Source organism: Gallus gallus, chromosome 12, assembly GCF_016699485.2.
Source record: "Gallus gallus isolate bGalGal1 chromosome 12, bGalGal1.mat.broiler.GRCg7b, whole genome shotgun sequence".
In the NCBI taxonomy this organism is placed as follows: domain Eukaryota; kingdom Metazoa; phylum Chordata; class Aves; order Galliformes; family Phasianidae; genus Gallus; species Gallus gallus.
In genome coordinates, this window is record NC_052543.1 from 1,797,079 (window position 1) to 1,808,948 (window position 11,870).

The 11,870-nt window shown below is 48.5% G+C and overlaps 1 long non-coding RNA gene across 1 annotated transcript; it reads left to right on the plus strand.

Moving 5' to 3' along the window:
• The first annotated feature begins 403 nt into the window (after positions 1 to 403).
• Positions 404 to 11,103, plus strand: LOC121106619. The gene is made up of 4 exons (XR_005839298.1): positions 404 to 4,693; positions 4,976 to 5,098; positions 5,221 to 5,330; positions 7,439 to 11,103. It is a non-coding gene; the product is annotated as an uncharacterized LOC121106619 (long non-coding RNA).
• The last annotated feature ends 767 nt before the right edge of the window (positions 11,104 to 11,870 follow it).

Sequence of the window (11,870 nt, forward strand, 5' to 3'; positions counted from 1 at the left end):
AAGAACTGGACGTGCTGTTGGCTTTTAGCACTGACCAGAATGCATTTGTTAGGTATGGTCTGAATGGAGGCAAAAAGTGGGAAGTGTGTCTGCTCAGAACAGCCCTACAGGAATGCACAGCTGAAGAGGAAAAGACTGGGATAAAGAAGATCTGTAGAGTGAAGCAGCCTCCTGGCAGAAAAATAAGAGGAGGCTGCATCTTGGAGGGGCTGAAACATTATTCCTTATCCATGTGGAAAGACCCAGTGTGGTACTGCTCTCATCTTGTGCCTGTGCCCTTTCCTGCCTCCTCCAGTAGGATGAAATGTTCAGATGGTTTCCTAGACAAAGGCTTACCCTGAGTGTGTGCATGTGTGCAAATACAATCTTCCTTCCAGAAATTAAAAAAAAAGGGTTAGGATTGCCTGAATGAGGCTCAGCAGAGCCAGGTGAAGCAGAGCCTTTCCCTTTGCAGAGGGGGAAAGCTGAGAAGCAAAGATGAGGTGATGTGAGTAAGACAGCGTGAGGCAGAATTAGGAACAGAAATCAGGGGTTTTGTTCTTAAGTCTGGCTTTCTGACAGGATCACCCATCTTCATCAGTGAACTGGAAACATGTGAGCCATGGCTTTGTCATTTGAAAGGAGAGATTAAATCCAAGTGGTCTGAAAGGCTCAGTGGCAGGTGAGAGCTTTCTGCTTCCTGGCATCCAGCTCTTAAAAAACAAACTGCAGTTAATGTTGCATTCTGAATCTTGATGACCTGGTAACAGCAAGACCATTACAGACGTTGTTCTTCTGCTGTCTGGTGCCACACTTCTCTTTCAGGATGGGTCCATTGCAATGCAAGCTGCAGAGCCTGACACAGACCTTGACCCCAAGTACTTGGAGGTGTGTAATATGACCTGCTGTGCCATGACACCTGCTGAATGCAGTCACTCTGGACATGCTTGTTGCCTCCTGCTCTCCAAGAAAACAAGAGTGATGCAAACAACAGCAGCCATTCTGCCTAAGAAATGTTGGAGCTTCTTCTTGATGATACAGCTTTCGCTTTCTGTGTTCCTCATTCACTCCACAGTGGGACAGCCTTTTGGTGAGTGGAAGGTGGGATGCTGGCTCCTTGCTAATGCTATCCTGGTGCATGGGGCTGCTCAAGCTAGGTGCTCAACTGAAGTCCATCCCTGCCCCTACTGGCTGCTCAGGATCCCTTGGCGTTCCTTGCCTCGATTAACATAGTGAGACTGGGCTAATGTCAATGTGAAACAGGTTTTAAGAGTGAGGCTTGTGCTGGGGAGCCGTAAGGAGCAGCAGAAGCCCTGACTGCCTGCTCTGCTGGAGACATTTGCAGAGGCATCAGGAGGTGTCCTGGCCCCAAGGGCTGCCAGGATGTCACTGTAGCCTTAGGCACGTGGCTGCAAAGGAAGGGGGAAAAGCGCTGTGAGGGAACGAGAGGAAAGGGATAGGAATAGGGATTGAATCCAGCTCCTTCTTCCATAGGGGAAAATTAACATTTCTTTTAAGCCAACGAGGTGGCAGAGCCTGGCTGCACAGAGATAAGCGTGTACAGCAGCTGCCCAGTGGGATTTTACAGGTTGACAGCGCTTAGCATGCTGCATTTAACAGTTTCAGAGCCAACTTTTCCCAGCGAGATGACACGAGGTGAAAAAGCTACAGGTGAGGTGCAGGTGCTGTGTCCTACAAGAAGGGGCTGCTCCCCTCTGGCCTAAGGCCTGCCTGGATGAAGGAAGAGGTGAAGCAGGTGTGTGTGAAGGACACGACTTGTGCCACTGCTGCCTGGTGAAGTGACAAGTTGTTTGATGAGGACTCCCTGACAACTGGCTGGCTGTGCTGCCTGTGCAGGCAGGTGGGTGCTGTCATAGCTTGGTGTTTGTCAGGTGGGCCCATCCCTGAGGGCTGGGCAGGCCGCGCTGGCTGTGGTGGTGAAGCCAGTCCGCACTTTCTTGCCTTCTGCCTGGCTGTTTCCCTGATTGCCACACAGTAAGCTGGGACACTGCAGCAGTCTTGCTTAAAATGATGCTTTTCTTCGTGAGGAGAATGGGGAGGGTTATTCTCAGTGGCCTCAAAAAACTGGAAGGTGGAGTTTTGTCTTGGTGCACCTAGATGGTCCTTCACAAGGAGCTGGCGGAGGCCGCAGGCGCCTCTGGGAATGACTGAGAGTTTGTCATGGAAGCTTTGAAGAGGAAGAGGGGTTTAATGTGGATCTGTAGTTTAAACCCATTCCATCGTCACTGGCTTCCTGGGTAAGGAAATGACCAGATGAGGAACCACCCGCCCAAAGGAAGAAAATATTCTGCATCTCCTTTTTTATACAGAGCTGCAGGGCAACACTGACAATATGAAGTTAGTCTGGGCAGAGGAAGTGAACCATCAAATCTCTGTGGAGGGAATGAGGGCTCTGATGCTGGCTGCTGAGAGCAGTGCGAGGTCCCTCTTGAATATCAGTGGGAAATGATGATGAGATATTTTCACAGGGCGGATATGCAAAGCAAAATAGTTACACGGCTCACGGTGAAGCACTGCCAGGACTACCTTGGTATGAGGAAATAATCTTCATATCTTCTGGGAGACTCCTAAATTAAATGGCTGATGTTTTAGAGAATTGACGTGAGTTATTTCGGGGATGTATCCCCCAAGTTCTTATTACCACGCTGTTAGGAGGATGTCCTGATTTTCAGCAATTAAACAAAGATAGGTAACTGCTTAACATTCTGTGGCTGAAGCCAGTAGCTGTATTAAATTACTGTGTGTGCAGAGACAGATACCATCCACAGGAACGGAGTTGGCCAAAATAAGATAATTAAGAGGAATGGAGTGACTTGCTGCCTCTGCTAGATTAGCAGCTGAACTGTTTGAGGAAGGAAAAGACCAAATGACGTTTTTGCTTTAACATTTGCAATAACAGTACTCTTCCTCAGCACCTATTCCATCTCAACTCTACCATCTCTTCCTTAAAATTCTCTTTATGTATAAAAATGGCTGATATGGACAACAACTCCATTGCTCTCTAACAACAGATGCCATATGAAAGGGACTCCTCAGTCTGTTCTTCCAGCGTGGTTGTTAGGGCTGAAAACATGGGACTGTGTTTCTGTAGCTAATAGGCAGTCTGGATGTTTCTCTGAGCCCGAGGCTCCCCCCGTGTTGTTGCTCTCTGCCTCTCTCCAGCTAAAAGCAGATCTTAGCACAACTTACTAGTATTCTGCCATCACTCAGCCTGCCTGCATACATGATCACCAATAATCAGCTGCACAGTAGCAGCTTGTTTTCTGCTATCTGGCTTGTTGGAGATGATATATGAAGTATAAAGAATACTGTGAGATGTTTTTCTTAAGCTACGTTAAGCCCACTGTGCTGACAGCAGCAAAACAGAACTTGTTTTGACAGGGAGTTGAGCTAATGTGACACATAAGCTAAATGCAGGAAGGATGAGGATCTCTATCAGACCCCGGTGATTTTTATTCTGTGGGTCATTTTAAAAAGCCTTTCCCCAGCACTTGTTTTCTGAGCTGTCACCTTCTCCACAATGTGAAAGACATTTTTTTCCCCCCTCCCGTTGGTCTTTGTAGCTTCCAGCACAATTCAAAGGCTCGAGATTTATTTTAAGATTTATGGATCATTACAATATTGGTAGTGTTGCATCTTTATGTGGTGGTGATATGTCACCGTGAGTTGTTGCTCCCAAGGAAGCTGATGCAGTTTGACAGCAGGAAGACGGTGTCCTGTCTCATGACATGGTTCTGCTCCATGGGGCATACACGAGGGGTTCGGACCCCAGCACGGATGGCATAAGCCTGTAATCCCTATGTCTTCTCTCAGGCAAGCGTGGGGAATTCAAATCATCTTCAGAGCATGGATCAGATGGAGTTTGTTTATTTTATTTTTCGCTGTAACCATTAGGGGCAATTGCTACCCCAACAGGTCACTGAGCCAGCTCGTTCTGCCACAGTCTGAAAGACAGATTGCTTCAGGTCTGGCATTTATTCATGCTGAGATGGATATGAATAAATCCTGTGCTCCAGTATGTAAGCTGATTGCATAGCAAGGGTCGGGAAGGTCCCATTCCTTTATTTCCCCTCTATACAGCATTGCGTTGTGAGGGTTTTGCCTTCTCTTGAAGGTTGAAATATTTGAGGTTGCGTGAATCAGAGTGCTGAAGGTCAGTGGCCCCTAAGAGCCTGCTAAATATCATTAATGCTCTTTCATTAATCACCTGGACTGGGGGCTCCTGCTGGTCTGTACTGGTGTTCCCTCTGGGCCTACCCAGTTCCCTTTATGAAGGAAGAATGTGTGTGCCCAAGGTCTCTTCCAAGAGTGTTGCTGGGAGGCAGCTGTTGTCTGCACCCAGTAACCAGGGTTGCAAAGCTTTCTTGTTCCATGGGTTAGACCTAGTGAGTTCCTTGGGGCCAGGGCTTCATCTGATAGCTAGGTTGTTTTTGCCTGCATCCTTCTGGGTTCTCCTCTGGGTAATGGCTTGCCCCTGCTCTGCGTATAGCAGGGAAGCCATAGTGGTACACGGAACTTATATTAATAAAGAGCTGCTCAGATGCTTTCTGCTTGGTGAAGGTGACTTCTCAAACTGCTCGCTCACAGAACTGCACTCCCTGATGTCTTCCTCTCCTTGCATTTGCACTGTTGCCTGGATTCCAAAGATGCACTTTACTCACAGCCCACTGAATGGGACAAGACAGGCAGCCAGGTAAGCAGTGGGTGCTGTGTCAGTGACCAGAAGCCCTCTGCAGGGCTGTGTCAGCCCTGGGCACCTCGCTGCCTGCAAGGACACGGAGCTGGGAAAGTGCCTCCCTCTGCCCTGCCTCTTCTCAAGCTGGTGGTCCAGCAAAATACCGAATAAAGCAATGGGTGCTGGTACAGCACTCTAGGACTGCAAGCCTGCAGAAGCAGTAGAAGTTCATCAGAAGAATTCAGAAAACTCTGTGGCTTGGCCTTCATAATGCCAAGCCTCTGTCTGCTTTCATTGCAGTCAGAAGCTGAGCTCACAGTGACCTCATCTGTGCAGGACAGAGCCAAGAAATGCAGCACCTATCTCGTTGCCTTGCCCATGGCAATGTTGGCAACTGTCACCAAGTCAACTTGGTCCTGGCAGGTATATGAAGGGTGAAGAAGTCCTTTAATAATTAGGAGAAATGATAATAATATGATTAAAATGATTAATAAGTTTCATAATGTGTTGTTGTAGCAACCAGCTGCTTTGTTTTGCCTTTGCAGGTGAATGTGCTGGTGTTGAGCAAGGGACAGAAATGAAGAGTGCAGTGCATGCAGCAGGCAAAGCTGCACAAACCCCTTTTGGAAGGAGATGGTCACTGTCACCAGCACAGGTAGGAGCTGGGGAGAACCAAAGCTCCAGGGAGCCAGGATTTGGTGACTGCAGAGAATTAAAGGGCTGTGATAATACGTTGGGATGTGGCTTAAACGGTAGAAAAACACACAGCCAGAGGCTCAGCTCATGCAAATGGGGATGGCTCTGTGGAGCAGTGCAGTCCTAAAAATTTTCAGTAAATGAGATCTAATGGGCTGCAGTGGATGTGTAGCCTGAATGCTACCCAGTGCTCCTTTTGAGAGTGTCAGAAGGCTTCAATGTCTCAGTGAAACAGTTGCTGGTGAAAGAGTCAGCCTCTTGTGCAAAGCAACTTGTGTGTGTGCTTCATTCAGTTGGTCTTTTGTTTTTCATTTTGTACTCCTACTGTGCAGCCATACTTTTTGGTTAAAAACTGCACTGGAATGATGCGTTATAAATTACAAGAAGTGCAGAAACTAATTCCTCTCCTCTGTGAGACCATCAACAGAGAGATGTCCCACATATGCAGAACTTCTGTGAACAGCAGCGTTCTCATACAGGGACAGGACTGAGGGCCATGGCACCATTGCTGCAGGCTTTACATGAGCACGTGGATGTGCTGTGTCTGAATAAAAGACAACGCATCCAATAAGATAGAGATCATGCTGGGAATCACATTTGAGTTCAGGAGGAGCAGCTAATGTTGCCATAACAGCTGAAGTCAGGGTAACATCTCTTGTCAAGCAGAAGATGTAACGGGAGATGTGTCAGGTGTTGACACTCGTGGTTACAGGCAGTGGAACTGCATAGTTTGAGGTGGCTGACTGTTGAGCAGACCTCTGTGTTTGTGTGAAGAACTGGATCTGCTCTACAGCCTTCTTAAGGACCACTGCACCCCTCCAGTGTTGTTGTGGATGGCACGTAGCTTACATGGGCAGTGGAGGCAGATCTCTAACCCAGGCTTCCTGGTGTGGTAGTAGGAGTGTATGCAGGGCACTGAGTCTCCATGTGCGAAGCTCCATGAAGGAGCTCAAACTCAAGCCAGAGGTGCATTATTCCTCCTGTGTGGCTACTGTAAAGCTATCAGTGGCCAGCACAGTCATACATTTGATAGCTGTTGCAGTATCACATGCAGGCTCAGTGCTCCAGCCAGCCCAAAGTCACGTAATAAGATAGGATCCTTCTAGGCCACTCTTTCAAGGAGATTTGCCTTGGTCAGAATCACTTTGATCTCCCAAGGCACTTCTAAATAGCACCTATGTGCACGAGCACAGGTGTTGCGCTGCATCTCCGGTCTTGCTGAGGGCTACTAGCTGCACACCAGAGTTTGACACTGTAATAATAAATGTCTTTTGTCAGATGAAATTAATCTTGGATTATCTGCTTCACCAATCCAAATACAGGCTCCTACATTAGCATCCGCTGTCCTTAGGCTTGAATCTCTCAGGAAATAGATGCAAATTGGAAAGCCAACGTACGTTAACTGAGGTTGTAAATCCAGCCACATCACACGTGAGCCCGGGAGGCAGAGAACAGCTTTCAAACCACTTCCCACAAATTGAGAGTGAGTGCTGCACCCTCATACATCTTATTAAAGCCACGGTGAGGAGCAGGCTTGCTGGTACAGTGACCGTGTGCTTGAAGCAGCCACTCCCATCTGAGGAACAAAAATACCCCATCGCCTGCCTCCAGGCAGTGCAATCCAGATTGATTTCTGAACAAACACACCAGAACTTTGTGAGGAGTTGCTGAGGGCTGCGCTCGGCAGATCTGCCCCAAGCCAGCTGTGCCAGCAGCTCTGATAGTCAGCAGCCCTCTGCATCTCCCCCCTCATCCCTGCCTGCATTGCCTGCGGCATTTGGGTTGCATTTTAGCTGGTAGGTCATCCCGAGGGAAAAGGTGTGAGGATGTGAGCCTGTGCTGCACAGTGCAGAGCTGCCTGAGCCAGCAGGGACCTGTTTGCATTTAGGTATGAAGTGGTTTTGAGCCTGGGCCACTCAGATGTGGGATGCTCCGTCACAGCTTTCCGCACCAAAGCAATGTATGAAGCTGTGCTTTGCTGTGCTGTGTGAATGTTAACCCCTTTGTCTTTAGCCCGTTTGTTTGGCATTTCATTTCAGGAAGTGCTTTTGGTTTTTTGTTTTACAGTTCAGAGTGCATCCGTCCAACTGGAGCATGAGAAGCTTCAGGAATGCAGTGAGAGTGTGATTTAAAAACATGCTAGGAGGGGAAGTGCAGTTAAGGTGCCTTTAACCACCTTTACTCTGCCCTGCAGCAATGCAAAGGAAAACAATTTACTTTTAAAGGTTATTGCAATCTAGAGCTTTAAAATCTAACGTCTTAATCATTACTGAATGGTTATTGAAGAAGTTTACCTTCTTCAGTCATAAACAGCTGCTGAATAAAACGTGCCTTTCACATCTTGCACGATAGCATAAAAGCCTGAGCCACGTATCAGCAAAGGAAACAACTGTCAGATAGTGGTCATAGCGAGCACAGATAGAGTCCTCCCTGCTTGTTTTGTCTTCATCCAAAGAAGGAAAAGCAGTGTATCGTAAGCTGTATTTCAGTAAAGCTTCTCGTCTGTGTGGTCCTGCCATCACCCACTCATGTGCTTAGCTTCGTCTTCCTGGGGAATGTTTGCATGTTTCGTGCCAAGATTGACGTTTGTTTTTCTAGCAGGAGAACCAGTTCTGTCTTCTCAGAGCTCCGGTTTCCTTCCTTCTTGAGGCAGAGAGATGAGGGGCTGGAGAAGGGTCCTTGTTGGGTGTGCAGCGTGACTGACTTGACCTGAGCTGAGGGGACTGCTCTCTGGGTAGCTGCAGCCGGGTCCTCACCTGTCCTCCCAGCATCCTGCCCGTATGATCTGCTAGGTTGCCAAGGGACTATACAGGAGAAGGAATCTGCCCCTCGGGCTGATTTATCATAAAGGGATGGGAGAGCTTGGAGTGCTTGTTTTTCCATTTCTAAGATCTTTCAAGATGAAAAATCTGCTACTTTCCTCAAAGGACACTTTTAATTTTTGGTTGAGCAAAGTGAAGTCCTTCAATACTGCATGAAGCCTTTTATCTCTCTGTGCGTCTTCGCTGTGATGTATCCTCCTGTGAGCCATAGGATGACGATTTCAAAAGCTATAACTTTGTCTTTACTGTTGTCTGTAATGTGAGGAAAGCTGTGAGCCAGTCACGCATTTTGAAACCCGCCTCTTTCCTAGGAAGGGGTGGGCAGGGTCAGATGTGGGTACGTATGGCTGCAGACACTGCTGGCGGTGCTTGGGATGGAGCTGTACACCTGCAGCTCAGCTGGGCAGGGCATCAATGCACGCTGCCCTGCTTATCAGGTGCCTGTGTGGAGTTGCCATAGCCTGACACTACATTTGGAAAGCGTTTGCCGTCCTCTCCTGACAGCAGTCTGAGGTCCATATTTTTTATGGCTGGTATAATCTGAAAATCAAGTACTTCTGGCAGTTTTTGTAGATCCATCTAGTACACTGCATTCGTCTGAGCAACTGCTGTTTGCCTTTAATCTGTCCAGATCCAATTATATTAAGTATCCACAGGTGAAGCATTAGAGACCGTGTGTCTCTTTTATTTTTGGAAAGGGGCTGTGTTTTCTCTGTCGTGGCTGGGGGTGGGAGCTCCGTTCTTGGTCACCCCCTGGCAATGGGGATGTGATGAGCTTCAGTGCTCTCATAGGAGCACTCATTCTGCACCACACCTCAGCTTACAATGCGGCTTGAAGTCCTTAATGTGCTTCACATGGGCAGGGGAGCCTTGCACCTCTGGCCCCATCGCTTGCTCGCTCTGGTTTTGTTGGAGAACAAACGTTTATCCAGCATTATCTTCCTCTTGAAAGTAAAAGCAGTGATAGCAGAGACTTCTATAGCAGGATGGTCTGAGCTGGCACATGTATGAAAGTGGGGAAAACAACAGGAAAAAAAATGGTCACTTTAGCTCAGTGTTCCTCAAATGTTTCGTGCTGCTGTTGCTGTCTGAAGTGATAACAAGGTCTGAGCACTCCCCTTGTACACTTCCTGTGCAAGTGCAGGAAGGTACCAACAATACCAGTGTTGTGGCAGCGTAATTGCTTTATGCTGTGTGTTTTGAGAGGCTGCCTGTGAAGGGTTAGGGTGTGCAATGAATGCAAGAACAAGGTTTGTTTTGCCTGAGATCATAGCTGCATGTTCAGCATCTCACTAATCCTCTTTTCCTCCCTGGACTGTGTTCCTTGAGAACTCCTTGGGGGGATTTTGCTCCATCAGTGAAAACCCCAATGTATTACTGAGCCATAAGTGCCTGTGGAAATGCACCAAACCCAAACCTGACTGCCAGAACCTCTAAAACCCAAGGGCAGCCTGGATGAGAGGCATCCCTGCCTCTGGGGTTAGTTCATGCTGGGATTGGTGGGACAAGGACATGGCCCACACTGGGGAGCCAGGCTCAGCAGGGCCACAGCCCAGCAGGGAACTGTGCTGTGTTCTGGTCCAGCTCCCTGCAGTGCTGGGGCAGCAGTGCCAGGTAGGAGATAAAGGCACTTCTCTGGGGAAGTGGAGCCATGTTTGGAGAGAGAGCCAGTGAATAGCCTTCATGGCATCGGCGTCCTCACCAAGAGGATACTTCACAGACAGATGATTGCTCTCTAATTTCCGAGCTAGCAGAAGCTTGTTCTGGGGATATTTGTTGATATTTAGCAAAAAGGTTTGTTTCCTCAGCCCTTGCCCAAACAGGCTCTTACCCCCTTGCACCAGCCAAGGCCACACGTGGACATGGGGCCAGTGGGGCAGCACTCGCCTGCCCGGAACAGACAAAGCCCATTAAGAGTTAATGCCTGCAATTAAAAATGAGCCCTGTGGTTTCAGAAAGATGACAGTGGGTGTGAAACGCTGTAACATTCCCATTAATTTGAAACGTCTCCTTTCTGGCCAGAAAGAGGTGCCCAGATTTTTTAGTCAATATTAATTTTACACTTGGCACCACAGGAGAGTGTGAACTGCTGAGTTCACCAAGGGTCCATCTAATAAACAGACAATGGAAAATCAGAAAAGCGAAGATTGAGTTCACTTGCCCAGGCGATGAGAGCGTAATAACCATGAGGGCTGCAGAGGGCAATGGAAAATTCTGAGCAGTAACGAGGAGCTGCAGCTCTGCCATGGTAGGGATGCAGGAGGGGTGGCCTCGTGCTGTGCCAGAGGGAGCAGTCCTGGGCCTGGGATGTGGAGCAGTAGGGGAGGATTCACATCACCAATGTGCTATTGGAGTGGAAGGGCTGGAAAAGAAAAGCCGGTTGTCCCCCTGCAGATGAACCCCAGGCCATATCTCCATGTGATTTCCTTTAGAAAAGAGTTGGAGATTTTGGATGCGTGCTGCCTGTTGGGTCTGCTCTACCCCTTCCTGTTTGGATCACCTTGCTGGATTACGGGGTTAAGCGAGCCGTTCCCAGCCTGGCAGCCTGCAGAATGCCGGGCATCAGGCTTTCCAGCAGCAGTGCTTAGCCAGGGGAAGGCTGCAACAGTAAGGGATGAACTCCATTCCAAAGAGCCAGATGCTGCTACCTGTCTGATAAACCCAGAGGTAACTCTCTGGGAGCAGGAGATAATTATCAGAAAAACAGATTGCTTTGAGGGATATGTTTACTGCCTTCCCTTACCTTTCAAGCAGTCTGCACAGCAGGTTTCTCTTATTGTCTTGGTGCTAGCAGGGGACTGTCCAGCACCACAGTCGTGTAATTTCAACAGTGTATGGCAGCTGATCTGTGGGCACTTGGAGCTGCCATGTATCTTTGTGCTTCGTGCCTCAACCTCTGCATTCCTTGTGGGATAGCATGCTGCAGGCCTGGATGACGGTGTAAAGACTCCATTCTGTGCTTTGGCTGAGGTTATGTTTCAAGATAGATCTTCCCTTCCCTTCCCTTCCCTTCCCTTCCCTTCCCTTCCCTTCCCTTCCCTTCCCTTCCCTTCCCTTCCCTTCCCTTCCCTTCCCTTCCCTTCCCTTCCCTTCCCTTCCCTTCCCTTCCCTTCCCTTCCCTTCCCTTCCCTTCCCTTCCCTTCCCTTCCCTTCCCTTCCCTTCCCTTCCCTTCCCTTCCCTTCCCTTCCCTTCCCTTCCCTTCCCTTCCCTTCCCTTCCCTTCCCTTCCCTTCCCTTCCCTTCCCTTCCCTTCCCTTCCCTTCCCTTCCCTTCCCTTCCCTTCCCTTCCCTTCCCTTCCCTTCCCTTCCCTTCCCTTCCCTTCCCCTTTCATTCTTTTTATCCCCTTCCTTTCTCATCTTTTGGTACACATGAATTCTGAATTCTACCCTGATTGAAATGGAACCCAGCTAACAAAATTCAAAGCCCCTGTCTCACCCCCAACCACAGAAATCCCCCACCAGCCCAGCACCGGGTTGCTGATACTTTATTTTCATTCTTGTAATGCTGTTACCATATTCAGCCTGGCTATTAAAGTAGCAAGGTGAAAGAGTAAGGAAACACCTGCCTCTGCATTATCTGCCTGTGACAAGCTACCTCTGGATGCTGCGTCTGATTATCTGCGATGTCCAGGACTGATTTCTGGGCAGAAAATGACTGATTTGGTTGAAGAGGGAAA